The sequence below is a fragment of the Oryx dammah genome, unplaced genomic scaffold (assembly GCF_014754425.2).
Source record: "Oryx dammah isolate SB20612 unplaced genomic scaffold, SCBI_Odam_1.1 HiC_scaffold_2, whole genome shotgun sequence".
In the NCBI taxonomy this organism is placed as follows: Eukaryota; Metazoa; Chordata; class Mammalia; order Artiodactyla; family Bovidae; genus Oryx; species Oryx dammah.
Window position 1 is genome coordinate 46,369,744 of NW_024070186.1, and position 15,298 is coordinate 46,385,041.

Genomic DNA, 15,298 nt, shown 5'->3' on the forward strand with positions numbered 1-15,298 from the left:
ACATGAACAAAAGTTCATGTTTTAAAAAATCATTTCAGACTTCCCTGGTGGTCCAGTGGCTAAGATTCTGAGGTTCCAATGCAGGTGGCCTGAGTTCAATCTCTGGAATCCCTGCCTAGGGAACTAGATCCCACATGCTAAATTCTGCATCCTGCAACTAAAAAAAAAGATGCTGCAATGAAGATTGAAGACCCTGTGTGCTATAACTAAGACTAATGCAGCCAAATAAATTAAAAAAACTTTTTTTAATCACTTCATTTTCTGCTTTGATACTTTCCTACACAAACACTTTATAGGTACTTCATGGCTAATAAACTAGCAATTGCCAGAGAAGATGCATCACTGTAGCAGCACACACTACATAAATTTCTATTAATTTGTCATTCTAGTAGCGGCACCTCAGACCAACCACAGCAGGCTCTTCATGGGAAGGGTCAGGAGGCACATGAAACCTGAAGAGGCCATCATGGGCCATCAGAGACTGTGATAAACCTGGGCAAACCCACTATTGGTGGAGGGTTGTTATCACTGTCAACCCAGCAAATGTCCCTGCTTCAAACTTGAGTTAGTCTGAATTCACTGTTGAACGGAATATGGCTTACTATCTAATTTCTCTCTATCCCCTCTCTGTGTTTGTCTTCCTCTTTTTCCTGCTTTCTCTCCCTGATGGTATCCCCCTGCTGCTCCATCCGTTTTCTCTCCCTAGGATTCTTTGCTAAAACTGCTTTTTAAAATTAAGCTTTTGTTCTTTGGTATTTTTTCTACTTTTAGATTTCTTACTGTGTACCTTACAATGCTCTTTCCTGGCCATTTACTTTGTCCTCCTTCAAATCTTCACAGTTGTCTTCTTCTTTATTTAAACTAGATCTGTTGCCTGAGCATTTAGTAAATGCTCTATTAGGGTAGTAGCTTGTGCTGAGGACCAGAAACAAACAGTTCTATTGGTGGTGGCCAGTTAGTGGGACTTTCCCATAAATATTCTCTCTCATATATCTCACTCTTCTTGGGACTTAAACTATATCCCCTCTGTAGAGACTCATTCATGGGGCATGACTATGTGTAAGCTTATAGATATGATTGTAAACAGAACAAATAATTTCCTACCTTCACTGAGCTTTCATTTTAGTGGGGATGACATTGAACAAAACATCAGCTCAGTTCAGTTCAATTGCTCAGTCGTATCCGACTCTTTGCAACCCCATGGACTGCAGCACACCCAGGCCTCCCTGTCCATCACCAACTCCAGGATAAACAATATAGATTTTGGTAGGTAAGTGCAATCATAGAGGAGGAAAAACTCTTCCTCTACTGTCTTATGATCTGTAGCTTGGACCTGTCTGACAAATGACAGATTAAGCAGCAGAAAAGCATACACATTTTATCTGATGTTCATATTTTTATATGGTATGGGGGCTTTAAAGAGGAAAGAGGTAAAACCCTAAAGAAGCAGTGAGACATGGGGGCTTATACACCATTTTAACAAAGAGTGATAAATTGTGGAAAAGTAACTAGAAAAGGAAAGGGTTTAGGTTTCTAGAGGTAGTAAACTGTGAAAATGTGACTAGGAAAAATATGAGAGGACCTAATGGAAGGGAAAGTTTATTATAATAAGATTTATTTATGCAGATTCATCTTGGTATCAATTCATCTCCAGATAAGAATGTTTTATTTTTTCTGATACCAGGGTGGCATCTTTTTCACTGGAAATTTATGCCATGCTTTTAGGTAGAAAGGGTGAAGAGCAGACAGCCCTTGCTACATCTGCTCTTTCTCAGTTGTCTTCAGCTCAAAATAATAAATACACCAAAGCAGTGTATTTGGAGGTGCATGTTCTGAATCTCTGTGAAGGCAATAACTGGGTACTGTGATGGGGTAGAGATGCATTGCTTCAGATAGGGTGGTTACAGAAGGTTTTTCTTAGGAATTGCCATTTGCTCTGAGAACTGAAAGCTGATATCTTGGATAGTCAAGTGAAGATCCCAAGAAAGAAGTTTGCAGATAGAGGGAACAGCATCGCTGCCTTATGGCAGCAAAGAGCCACAGAGACAGCCCTGCTAAAGAACAGAAAGGTAGCCAGAGGGGCAGAGGAAGGTGAGCAAGGGTGAGCATGGAGGAGATGAGGTCAGGGGCTGAATCTTATGAGGCCTTTCAGAGCCATGGGGAGGAATTTTGATTCTATTTTGAATCCCATGGGAGACCTCTGGAAGACTTACACTTGAGAGTGACACAAGCCAGTGTACTTAAAAGCTTACACAGAACATGTGTGGAAAGCAAAGTTTAGGAGGTAGGATGGTAAAAACAGGAAGCCTGCCTGGGAGGTAAATGCTGTAATCCAGGCAAGGGATGGTGATGGCTTGGGCAAGGTGGTAGCAGTAGCAATGGAAAAGTATATAGTTATAGGATACATTTTGGAGGACATGCTGCTGAGGCCGACATATATGGGAAAAGGAGGAATGAAAAATGACACTTGAGATTTTTGGCTTGACCACTACTATGGTGTGTTTACTGAGACAGGAAGGATCAGGGAAGGAAGTGTTTGTGGAAGAGGAATGAAGAGTTCTGTTTGTACATGTTCAGTGTGAGTGGCCTATTAGATATCCCAGGGGAGCTGTGTAAAGCTTGGAGTTCAGCAGAGGTCAACATCTCTTGCCCTTAAGTTTGGCAGAAATTTTACCGAGCAAATAGTTTAAGAGAAATAACAATATGTCTATACTGAAGTTAGAGTTATCAATATATCTTCGTTTATTAATGTTTGAGTCAATTGCCTTATTTTGGAAAGCAAATGACTGGTGACAGCAGGTTAATGCAAGAGTAGGGCACTTTTGACATTTGCTGTTAAATCAGTGTAGATAGTAGTTTTCAGAGCAGGATTCTTAAAGTTTGCACCTGGGAATGTTCCAAACAAGTTCCCAGTGTATTCTGATGTTTGACTAGATTTAAAACCCAGCTCCATCATTTACTAACCTTACGGTTGTGGCAAGTTATGAAAGTTTCCACAGCCCTGTTTTCTTGTGTGGAAATGGAGATAATATTGACCTCAGAGTGTAGATTTCATCAATGGCCTCTTTAGTCTTATGGGGACATTATGCAAAAGGAGACAAGAGATCAGTGAAAGTTATATTTGTCTATGTCTCCCAAAGCTGACCTAGATCCAAGCTGGATAGGCCCAAGAGATGCTAGCTAAGGTGCTCAATACAACACTATAAGAAGGCCTGAGCCCTACCCATCACTTCCTCCACTTTGAGATGCATGAAGATAGTGAGGCCTGCTGGCAACCTGGAGTGGATGATCATTTAATAAATCAGGAGGGTGTGGCATCGATCTGAGTCTTAGTCTGGGGCTATTAAGATGTGCCTTGAGAAAAAGACTACATGCTTGTTATTCCAACTGATTCCACTAAGGCAGTGGTTCTCAAATTTAAGTGTAAATCAAATCCCTGGAGGGCTTGTTAAAGCACAGATCACTGAGCCCCACTTCCAGAACCTTAAATTCAGTACGTGTTGGATGAGGCCCAAGAATTTGCATTTCAACAAGTTTCCAGGTAATGGTGATGCTCTGAGAACCATACTGCCCTCCTGCATCCCAGAGAGCTAGGCTGTATGTATGACTGTCACCTCATATTCTGTATCTGGTACAGGCAGGAGTTATCTATCTCAGCAACAATGTTGACAACACACATAAAACAATTGTTACCGATTCCAAGTTTGGTCTGCTTGCTGCAAGACAGGCCTATTAACCTAAGGACTAGGTGTTGAGCCATCCTAAAAGATGATGCTATACAAGTGCTGCACTCAGTATGCTAGCAAATTTGGAAAACTCAGCAGTGGTCATGGGACTAGAAAAGGTCAGTTTTCTTTCCAATCCCAAAGAAAGGCAATGCCAAAGAATGTCCAAACTACCATACAATTGCACTCATCTCACATGCTAGCAAAATAATGTTCAAAATTCTCCAAGTTAGGTTTCAATAGTACGTGAACTGAAAACTTCCAGATGTTCAAGCTGGATTTAGAAAAGGCAGAGGAACCAGAGCTCAAACTGCCAACATTTGTTGAATCATAGAAAAAACAAGAGAATTCCAGAAAGACATCTACTTCGGCATCATTGACTACGCTAAAGCCTTGACTGTGTGGATCACAACAAACTGTGGAAAATTCTTCAAGAGATGAGAATACCAGACCACCTTACCTGCCTCCTAAGAAATCTGTATGCAGGTCAACAAGCAACAGTTAGAATCAGACATGGAACAATGGACTGGTTCCAAATGTCAAGGCTGCATATTATTACCTTATTTAACTTATATGCAGAGTACATCATGAGAAACGCTGGGCTGGAGGAAGCACAAGCTGGAATCAAGATTGCTAGGAGAAATATCAATAATTTCAGATATGCAGATGACACTACCCTTATGGCAGAAAGTGAAGAGGAACTAAAGAGCCTCTTGATGAAAGTGAAAGAGAAGAGTGAAAAAGCTGGGTTAAAACTCAACATTCAAAACACTAAAAGCATGGCATCTGGTCCCATCACTTTACGGCAAATAGATGGGGAAACAATGGAAACACTGACAGACTTTATTTCGGGGGGCTCCAAAATCACTGCAGATGGTTACTGCAACCATGAAATAAAAAGACTCTTGCTCCTTGGAAGAAAAACTATGACAAAACTAGACAACATATTGAAAAGCAGAGACATTCTTTTGCCAACAAAGTTTCATCTAGTCAAAGCTATGGTTTTTACAATAGTCATGTATGGATGTGAGAGTTGGATTATAAAGAAAGCTGCGTGCTGAAGAATTGATGCTTTTGAACTGTGGTGTTGGAGAAGACTCTTGAGAGTTCCTTCAACTGCAAGGAGATCCAACCAGTCCATATTAAAGGAAATCAGTCCTGAATATTAATTGGAAGGACTGATTATGAAGCTGAAGCTCCAGTACTTTGGCCACCTGATGCGAAGAACTGACTCATTTGAAAAGACCTTGATGCTGGAAAAGACTGAAGGCAAGAGGAGAAGGGGATGAGAGGATGAGATGGTTGGATGGTCTCACTGACTCGATGAACAAGAGTCTGAGCAAGCTCTGGGAGTTGGTGGTGGACAGGGAAGCCTGGCATGCTGCAGTCCATGGGGTCGCAAAGAGTTGGACACAACTGAGCGACTGAACTGAACTGAACTGATCCTGGATCTTCCTGTCAGAGCCTATATTGTTCTCATTGGAGGTTTTCTTGATGTCTGACTGGCACCTAAATCTCCTGTCTCATTGTGCCACAATCTCCTTGACTTGTATTACTCCTCCCACACATCCCGACTTCTGCTCTCTCTGCCTTCTGGAATGAATGTCTCTTCAATTAGGTCAAGGTACATTATGCTGCAATAACATGAAATCCCGATAGTCTAGTGGTTTACTACAACAAAAGTTGTTTTTTGATTTAATTTCTCATTCATGTTCTATTCCATGTCACTTTTATTTCGGGACTTGGACTGAAGGAGTAATCACTACCTGTGACACTCTGGTCATTTTAGAGCAGAGAGAAAAGCAATGGCAGAACTATGCAATCGCTTTTAAAAGTCACGTGTCCCTTCTACTCATATTTCCTTAGTCAAAGCAAGTCAGAAAGTCAAGCCTAATAGTGGTGTGTGGAAAATATAATCATCTTTTAGTATAATTCCTTCTATAATATAATATTTCCCTGTTGGGAGGGGCTGGCAGGGTGGAGCTGGACCTGTGTTTGTTTTTGCAAACTGATACAAATTAAATTCTAACTTTATGGACATGTAGGAGATCCAAGTTAGCAGTGATCTACTCCACCCTTCTTCCTTTTTTATTTTTGGCAGCCTCCCTGTTTTCACTGACCATTTTACTCATTTTCTTTCCATCCTTCAAGCCATAATCAGCTTCTTTGGACTCCAGAAAAGATCTTAAGCTATCTTTGGTTGAGAGGTTGAGAAAAGGAAGAAAGAAGTGAAACAAGGAGAAAGAGGAAAGGAAACTACCTTATTTAAGAAGCTTAAACCAATGTACTGTCATAGATTTACACAAAACTATGCTCCATAGCAGAATTTCATCTGCCCAGCATGGTCCAGACTAATGACATTGTCAGTCGTCAGTGGCCATTTCTTAGTCACTGCTATGTTTGCTGTGATTGTGCATAGATGTGGGGGTACTTTATGAACCCTCTTGACTCTGTCTTGTCCAGAGAGTACAAAGACCATGGGACTTTTGGAAGAGCTGGTAAGAAGACGCAAATAGCTGTGATGGAAACCAAAGTAGAGAGAATAAACATTTTAAATGAGGAGAAAATGATGAGAGTTGCATGTGTGTAAGGGATGAATTGTTTCCCAGAAGGAATAGTTCTGAAGGACAAAGAGAATCAGGCAGCAATTGAAGAACTGGGCTTTTGCAATCAAGGGTAATCAGCAAGAGATGAGGCATGGTGATTAACAAAATGGAAAACCTTGCCCACAGAGATAGATGATCAGAATCAACACAGATGTCCTTTAGCCTGTGTTAATTCAGGAGAAGGCCAAGAGTTTGTTTGAGAACTTAAAGGCTAAATATGTTTGTGGTAGACCAAGGCCGGGCCTGCCTACAAAATAAGTGGAAAACTCCTACACCCTGCCGCCCAGGTGTAGATAAGGAGCAACTGCCCCAGGCTGGGCACAGCAAGCATTTCAAGGTCTGGAATCTGGACATTAGCCTGCATGAAATGGCTTACTGAGTAACTACATTTTTGCCATATATGGTAGCATAAATTGTTTCTGGTTGCTAACGTGTCTGGAGGTATGAAAGATATTGAGCCCACACCTCTGGGCTCCCCTGACCTCCCAGACATCTCAGTCTCTTCAGGCTGCCAAGACGAACAAATTTATGATGACTCTGTGAAAAACAAAGGAGGCAATAGACAGCTGCATCTGCCTTACCTCATGTCTATCCTTTGCACTGCTTACATCCTGCTTTGGAAGTAAATCAAAGTGTAGCATCTTTGAACTGAAATCAGAGTGTCACTCTCTCCCATTCTCTCACCTAGACCAGACTCTACGTTCTGACTCCACGTGGGGTGAAAGTACTGCTAAGGAAGCTCCTGTTAATAGCCACAAGTGGCCCACTAGTTTAAGGCCGGGCCCCATCGGCACTGTCAAATCACTAGGTAAGTGCAGATATTATATCTGCAGAGGTCAAGGGATTACTGCCTTGAAAGGTTTTCAAGGATCTATTCTGGTGTTGAAAATGCCCAGTAGCACACATGTGTCAGGAGAGACAGGACAAGTGATTTAAGTTTTGAGAACAGTCTAACTCCTATTAGATAGAAATATGCTTATTTATTATAAGCTTAAATTCTCAGTCACATTAGACAGTGGCAATGGAGTCCTAATCCCACCTGGTGGGCATCTCCCTTTCCCTCTTAAAGTCTCTCCCCAGGCACCTTTACAAACCCCAGGCTCCTTTCAACATAATATGAACAGCACTGTCCAACTTTATTCAATATTGGTAAGTTACAGTACAAACTGGGGCATTTTTAACCATGGAAAACTGTTGGTAATGATGCCAAACCATAGACCTAACTTGGGACCCTCATGGGAAAACTGGGATTAGTCACCCTGTAGATGTCCTAATTCCAGTATTTGCCTGCTGAGGCTCCTTCTGAAGAGACCCTGTGCTGTCCACAACCCCTGCTGGAGAGGCAGCCCCAGGCTCATCAGACTGACCCTAAGCCACAGACTGAATTCTAGTTGAGCATGTGACCCAAGGCTGGTAAACAACCCTAGGCTAGTGACTCTGGGAGACCTTGAGGCTTGGCTGGACAGGACAAGCCTGGTCAAATGGATTCTCTCCTTCCTAAATCAGAAATACTGACCCAAAGAAGCTGAGGGGGTGTGATGATTCTATTTTTTCTGCCTCCACACTGTTAACATGGAGAACAAGCATTGCCATTGTCAGTAAGTAACATCTGTCATTACATTGCAACAATTCTCAACTGCTTAGGGAGTGGAGCAGGGAAGTGGCAATGTAAAAGTCTCCAGCAATATCTGCTAAAATCACAAATGTATACATCCTTGACCAAGTAATTTCAAGTAAGTCTAGAAATGTATCGGATATCCTTGCACATTTGCAAAGTGATATAGGTAGATGTTATTCACTGTGTGCACAAATGTGTGTGCATGCTAAGTTGTGTCCAACTCTTTGCGACCCCATAGACTGTAGACTGCCAGGCTCCTTTATCCATGGGATTTCCCAGGCAAGAATGCTAGTGTGGGTTGCCATTTCCTTCTCTAGAGGAGCTTCCCAACCCAGGGATTGAACTCATGTCTCCTGCATTGTAGACAAATTCTTTTACCATTGAGCTACTGGGGAAGCCCTGGCATTTTATAATAGGTGCCAAAGATATTAACAGTTTATTGAAATATATGAAAGACACAGGAATACCTTTGATTTCACCAGATTTTCATAAAGATTAATACTGATTCAGTGAATCCCCTCCCCAAACCATTTTGTTTTCAATGCCTGAGGTCATATAGCTGGACTTTTTATATTATTCCTTTTGCTTAAACCTGCTTTTACAGTGAGGGTTTCCCAGGTGGCTCAGTGGTAAAGAATCCACTTGCCAAGCAGGAGACACAGATTTGATCCCTGGGTCAGGAAGATTCCCTGGAGATGGAAAAGGCAACCCACTCCAGTATTCCTGCCTGGGAAATCTCATGGACAGAGGAGTTTGGCAGGCTACAGTCCATAGGGTCACAATGAGTCAGATACGACTTAGCACTTAAAACACCACCACTACCACTTATGCAGTGAACAGAATTATCACCATACAGAAAAACATGGAGAGTCTGTCCTCCACAGTCAAGAAGAAAATGCATTGAGGATTTAACAACTATTGTACATATTTTATTTGTTCTCTTAGTGACTTAAAGCAATGTCAAGAAGACTATGCTTTTATGCTGGTGTGTACTCTTTAATATTTCAAGTAGTGTTTGTAATGCTCAACAGTTTTTAAAATGGACTGTGAACATTCAGAATACAATTATAACTGGAACAACTTCTTGGGAAGTTCCTTTGCTTATACAAGAAATGGTTCAAATATGATAGTGTACAGTTGCTTAATTACTCTGTTTTCATTTTTTATGAAATGCTTCTCTCTGGTTTATGATGTTGTGATGTAACTTTACCATTAGCCTCTACACAAACACACACATATCCCAACTACTTATCACATTTCTAAGATAATTTTTCCCCTGAGTAAGATAAGACTTAAATGTTGAAAGAGGAGGGAATTCATGGGCTCTCTGCTAGAATTAGAGATATTTGTTGTGGAAATGGTTTTAGAGAATATTTGTCTAAAACTTTTATTTTGTAGATAAGAAAAATGAGACCCCAGGAGGCAAAATTACATACCCAATGTCACACAGATGGTCAGAGAGGCAGGACTGGAATCCATTTCTTCTGACTTTCAGGTTGAGATTTGGTAGACTGATCAGAAGGAGCAAACCTTTAAACAATTTGTGTTAAAGGTGCTACTTGGAACCCATGTTCCCTTGTTCCTGGTGACTTTCTGCCCCCTCCTGTTTCCTTATCAGTGCTTTTGGTTGAAATGTACAGCCTAGACGCTTCTCTGTCTTTCACCTCCTTGCAGCCTTTCTTTTATCCTTCCCCAACTCCACTCCAGTTCTTATGTGTACCGCTGTTCCTTCCTAGTGTGCAAGGATTTTACAAATCTGCTCAAAATTCAAAGGAAGTCACTGAGAGAAGCATTATGTAATACAGAAGACTAATGGTTTAAAATGTAGACAGCAATGGAAGAGAGGTTTTTATTTGTTGATTACATTAATTCAGTGAATAATCTTGGTTGGAAGAAGGGAAAGCTTAGTAGCATGGTTTTCAGCCTTTGAATAGACGCTTACTCCTTGGAAGAAAAGTTATGACCAACCTAGACAGTATATTCAAAAGCAGAGACATTACTTTGCCGACTAAGGTCTGTCTAGTCAAGGCTATGGTTTTTCCTGTGGTCGTGTATGGATGTGAGAGTTGGACTGTGAAGAAAGCTGAGTGCCAAAGAATTGATGCTTTTGAACTGTGGTGTTGGAGAAGACTCTTGAGAGTCCCTTGGATTGCAAGGAGATCCAACCAGTCCATTCTGAAGGAGATCAGCCGTGGGATTTCTTTGGAAGGAATGATGCTAAAGCTGAAGCTCTAGTACTTTGGCCACCTCATGAGAAGAGTTGACTCACTGGAAAAGACTCTGATGCTGGAAACGATTGTGGGCAGGAGGAGAAGGGGACGACAGAGGATGAGATGGCTGGATGGCCTCACTGACTCGATGGACGTGAGTCTGAGTGAACTCCGGGAGTTGGTGATGGACAGGGAGGCCTGGCGTGCTGAGATTCATGGGGTTGCAAAGAGTCGGACACGACTGAGCAACTGAACTGAACTGAGTGCACTATGTGGAGAAGGAAATGGCAACCCACTCCAGTGTCCTTGCCTGGAGAATCCCAAGGACGGGGGAGCCTGGTGGACTGCCAACTATGGGGTCGCACAGAGTCGGACACGACTGAAGCGACTTAGCAGCAGCAGCAGCAGCAGCAGCAGCAGCAGCAGTGCACTATGAGGAGAAGGCAGTGGCACCCCACTCCAGTACTCTTGCCTGGAAAATCCCACAGACAGAGGAGCCTGGTGGGCTGCAGTCCATAGGGTCGAAAAGAGTGGGACACGACTGAGCGACTTCACTTTCACGCATTGGAGAAGGAAATGGCAACCCACTCCAGTGTTCTTGCCTGGAGAATCTCAGGGACAGGGGAGTCTGGTGGGCTGCCGTCTATGGCGTCACACAGAGTTGGACACGAATGAAGCGACTTAGCAGCAGCAGTCCACTATGAATCATCAAAACTTAAAACCACCTTTGTATAAAATGAAGCTTAAAATCCATAGGAAAAATAAGAACTATGATTTAAAAGATTGCCCTTTAAGCCTATAAAACAACTAACATTTTTAGAGTTCTTTACAGTTTATAAAGCACTTACACATTCCTTTCCCTCTTTGGGCTTCAAACAATCAGGTGAGCTCAGTAAGACAATCTGTGTTGTTATCTAGAGGAAAAACAGAGATTCAAAGTTAGACAGATTTACCCAGGGGAGACTCAAATCTTAGTCTTCTAATTCTATAAATCCCATGTTCCTATCACCTCACCGTTCTGTCTCTCAAAAAGTCCAACCACAAACCCTCACAATTTAGAAACTGAGGAAACTGGACCAAATCTGTTTAGAAGGTATGATGGTTAATTTAATGTACCATCTGCAACAGATCCAGGCTGCTGTGCAAGGTGCTCTGCTGTTTGGGCCAAATGATCCTGGAATGTTATATGGATAATATTTTAAGGTACTATTCCCTGGATGCTGTGGCAGATGAGATCAGAGCACAAGGCACAGATATGCATGCTGGAGAGAACCTGGTTGGTTTGAGATGGTATAAATATGAGAGTATGCACTCATTTACTTACTCATTTTTATGAAATGCTTCTCTCTTGCCTACATACTGACAGAGATTTTACTGATGAGAGGGCTGATATCTGACAGAGAGCTGCCTCATTTAAAACCCCAGTATGAGGCTTCTCTTCCTGCTCACAAGATCGAAAAAGGCCTCCTTCTGCCCTATTCGTCTTTGGGCCTGAAGGAGCAAAGAACATTCCCTTCAGGACAGCTCAGTCCTAAAGAAGGGGAAGTGCTGGGCTACTCATGAGCTGTTACTCTTTCCTAACTCAGATGTTGAGAGAAGAGCCAGGATTATTACATTTATTGAGCTCCCACCACACAGAAGGAAGACATCAGGAGTGGAAAGACATGTTCCTCCTTACTAAAGTTAGGGAGGATTTCAAGACTTAATGTAGGTGAAATACTTAGGGCCTGGTCCAGAGTCAGTACTTGACCAATGCAAGTTGTGCTAATTAGAAATTCAGACTCATTTCTGATTCCAGCTCCTCCATTAACTGTGTGTTTTAAGGCAAGAAGCCACATCTGTCTGGTTCACTGATGAATGCCCAGAACCAAGATTGGTGCCTTGTACAGCACCTGTAATAATAATAACAATAATTAAAAAAATAAATTATCCTCTTGGAATTTATTTCCTCATCCATAGAATGAGGAATTTGATGTCTTGATGATACTTAAGTTTCTTCCTTGCTCTATCGATCTAATTCTATAAGAAGGAGTTGCAGCAAATCTAATACACCTGTTTTGTTTGTTTTAAAAAAATATATAAAAGGATTTGCTGCCGGCATCTAGTCTGTGTATATTGAATCCCAATATTTTAAAAGAGCAAATTCACTTAGAATAGCAATATATGTATAATTCTTTAATAATGTTGGGGTTAATTAATTTTACTCTACCCTCCAAATATCCCAATTCTAGTAATAGTGCCAGTATTTTCTATTATTCTTTATAATTTTTCAAAAAACTTACCTTTGGGGTACTAAAAATCTTAACCCTATTAGTAAGTGTCCACAGCTATGCTACTATAAAACCTTCTCACTTTAAAAGTTTAGGATTTTATGGAACAAATCCAATGTTGCCAAGCAGTCAGATAATTGTTTTAGAAAATAATCTCTTCCTTCCTCACCAAGCCAAAAACAAAACCATCCTCCAATCGTTACCATGTGAGAGATGAGAAAATAGGCTCAGGTAGTAATCTTGACCTTCTGAGCCACGAGGGAAGTCCTAGTAATATGAACAGGGCACAAAGTCAGTAAGTGGCTGAATCCAGTTCTGAGATTTTTAAGGTGGCTTTGTATTTTATTAAAATCTTATCAAGCAATTGGTACTTATAATCATGTGCGCCATTGTCCACTACACTGCTGGAAATTCAACATGGTCTGGAAGAGAACACACACTGAACATAGTAGAATTTAGAAATTTTCCATTAGAAAATATAAAGTTCCTTATTTACATTTGGATAGATTTGCCAACAAGGACACATATCATAAATCTAAACCTGAAATAATCACATTGTTAACTGGCTATACTCTGATACAAAATAAAATGATGGCACTAAAAAAAATTTTTTTTAATTAAAAATAAAGTGAACTGCCTCAAAAGGCAGTGAAAAATATCACAGTAGGTGACTGAATTCAGCAACTTAAAAAACAGTTTCTTCAAGACTCAGATCTCCTTTCTGCCCTGCTGTTTCAGTTTGGAGTCTAAAAGACTATCTATCTACTTTGTGTCTGACTTATTTTCCTGTCAGACAGGAACTGGAATTTGAACTTTGCTCTCCAAAAGCCAAAGGCCAACTAATTTAGAAGGAGACTCTCAAAATCAGTGATGGTTTCTTCTAGTTTCATTAGTTTTGTCTAAAGTGATTAAAGGATTTGATTCCCAGATAGCCATGAAACTTACTGCTATTTTTACAAATCACATTAATTTCTACACTTAATTCTGATCACTTGTGGCATTCCTGAGGCAAGTCTGGATTCATGCAGCATTCCAACCCCAGTGCCTTTTCAAGTTTCCAAAAAAATCCTGTGCCAGTGAGTGATGATACCTTTATTGTAGTAGCCCCAAGGTGTGGAAGTTGTTTCCTGTGGCCTAGACTCAGCCCAACCCCTCCACTTGTTGAAACATCTGCAAATACTTTCTTCATTTCAGAGGCATCTGACCACAGCTAGCCTTCCATCTGGATTGCTTCCTCTTTCCTGATTGCTCACATAAAGCATCAATAATCTGGGAAGACACTCAGCAAGAGAGAAACTAGGTGGGCCTAGGGATTAGACTGAATTGCTTGGAAGTAGTTCTTAGAAGTTTTCTCTCATACTCATTCACTAATTGATTCATTCAGTCATCACCATTTATTGGGTGATACTAGTGGTGCAAATATCAACAAGAAGCAGTCTCTCTCCTGAAACAGGAAACAATATTACATGCTACATTTATTGTCTCAAGTAAGGAATTATATTAATCAGTTTATAATAATAAACTGTATTTACTAGGTGTCTTCTATCTGTAAAGTTCCACAATTGCTTTTATTCTTATCTTCAGTAGGTATAAGGTTTATAGAATCTTTTATCTGTTTGCCCACTTTGAAACTATATAAAACTGAAAGCAATACTCTCTAAAGGGTTTTGTAAATAATCATTAAATAATTTAAGAAATATCCCAGGAATTTTTACTTGATATGTGGAAAGATAAATTGTGTTCCTCTGAGTAATGACATTCCTTAATATGTTGCATTTGCTTTAACATTTCTATATGTGAAAACTATTAATACAAAACTATCTGCTTAACTATTATTAGAAAGACTATATTTTAAAAGATTTTAATGCAGTTGGATTATTTTTATGCTCTTATGTGTTTTAAAAACATAAAATTCCATGTTTTAAAAATATATCTATATTGTGCACACATTTGCACATTTTAGTAAGTTTTTTATAATCAAACCATACAAAGATCTAATTAACTCATCCCAGGAGTTGCTGAGCAATAATTATACCTTCAAAGTACCAGAAGATTTAAGGCGTATACAGGGCGGGACCCATCCACCCAAGATTTCAAAACCACAAGGTTCTTCAGGTCCTGTTGGGGCTTATCTATTTGCACGTCTTCCCTTGCAGGAGTTTGGATTAATCAGGTCACTACATCTTGACTGTAGTCTCTACCATTCATTGTTTGCAACAGTGAAGTACTGTCAACAGACCACAGGGAAGTTAGCAATGGATAATTAAAAGGCTAATAGCAAGGCTGTACCCAGGGTTCAGCAGGACAGATGGCCTATGTCAAATCATCTGATATCAAATCCAACAAATGCGCTCAGCCAAAAGGTTGAGCCATGTTGTCTGATGGCATTGTGTCCTTGGGTTGCAATGTAGTACTAAGCAAACTGTTGCACGTTGACACTTCTTGCAATTTGCTAAATGGAAAAGTCAGGTTGTTTCTCCAGCACTGTTTCTGTTTTGCTGCAAAACATTTCCTACAGGGTTCATGCCTCAGCTAATCATCATTGATCCAGATATTAATTGGTCGTCTTGGAAGCAGACAGGCCTTCCTAGGTGGCCTAGTGGTAGAGAATCTGCCTGCAGATGCAGGAGACAGGGGTTCAGTCCCTGGATTGAGAGGATTCCCTGGAGGAGGGCATGGCAACCCACTCCAGTATTCTTGCCTGGGGAATCCCATGGACATGGGAGCCTGGTGGGCTCCAGTCCATAGGTTGCAAAGAGTCAGTCATGATTGAAGCGAGCTAGCATGCAGCACGCACGGAAGCTGACAGGAGTTGGTTCATTTCTCCTTCAGCCTTGGCTTCTTCCCATCCCCCAGTACTCCCTGTCTG

General features: G+C 40.9%; 1 long non-coding RNA gene across 1 annotated transcript in view; it reads right to left on the bottom strand.

Moving 5' to 3' along the window:
• The window catches only part of LOC120868688, a 43,835-nt gene extending 32,724 nt beyond the window's left edge, over positions 1-11,111 (bottom strand). The window contains exon 1 of the long non-coding RNA XR_005722280.1: positions 11,008-11,111. This is a non-coding gene — a long non-coding RNA (uncharacterized LOC120868688). The remainder of the gene's footprint in view (positions 1-11,007) is intronic.
• Between the last annotated feature and the right edge of the window lie 4,187 nt (positions 11,112-15,298).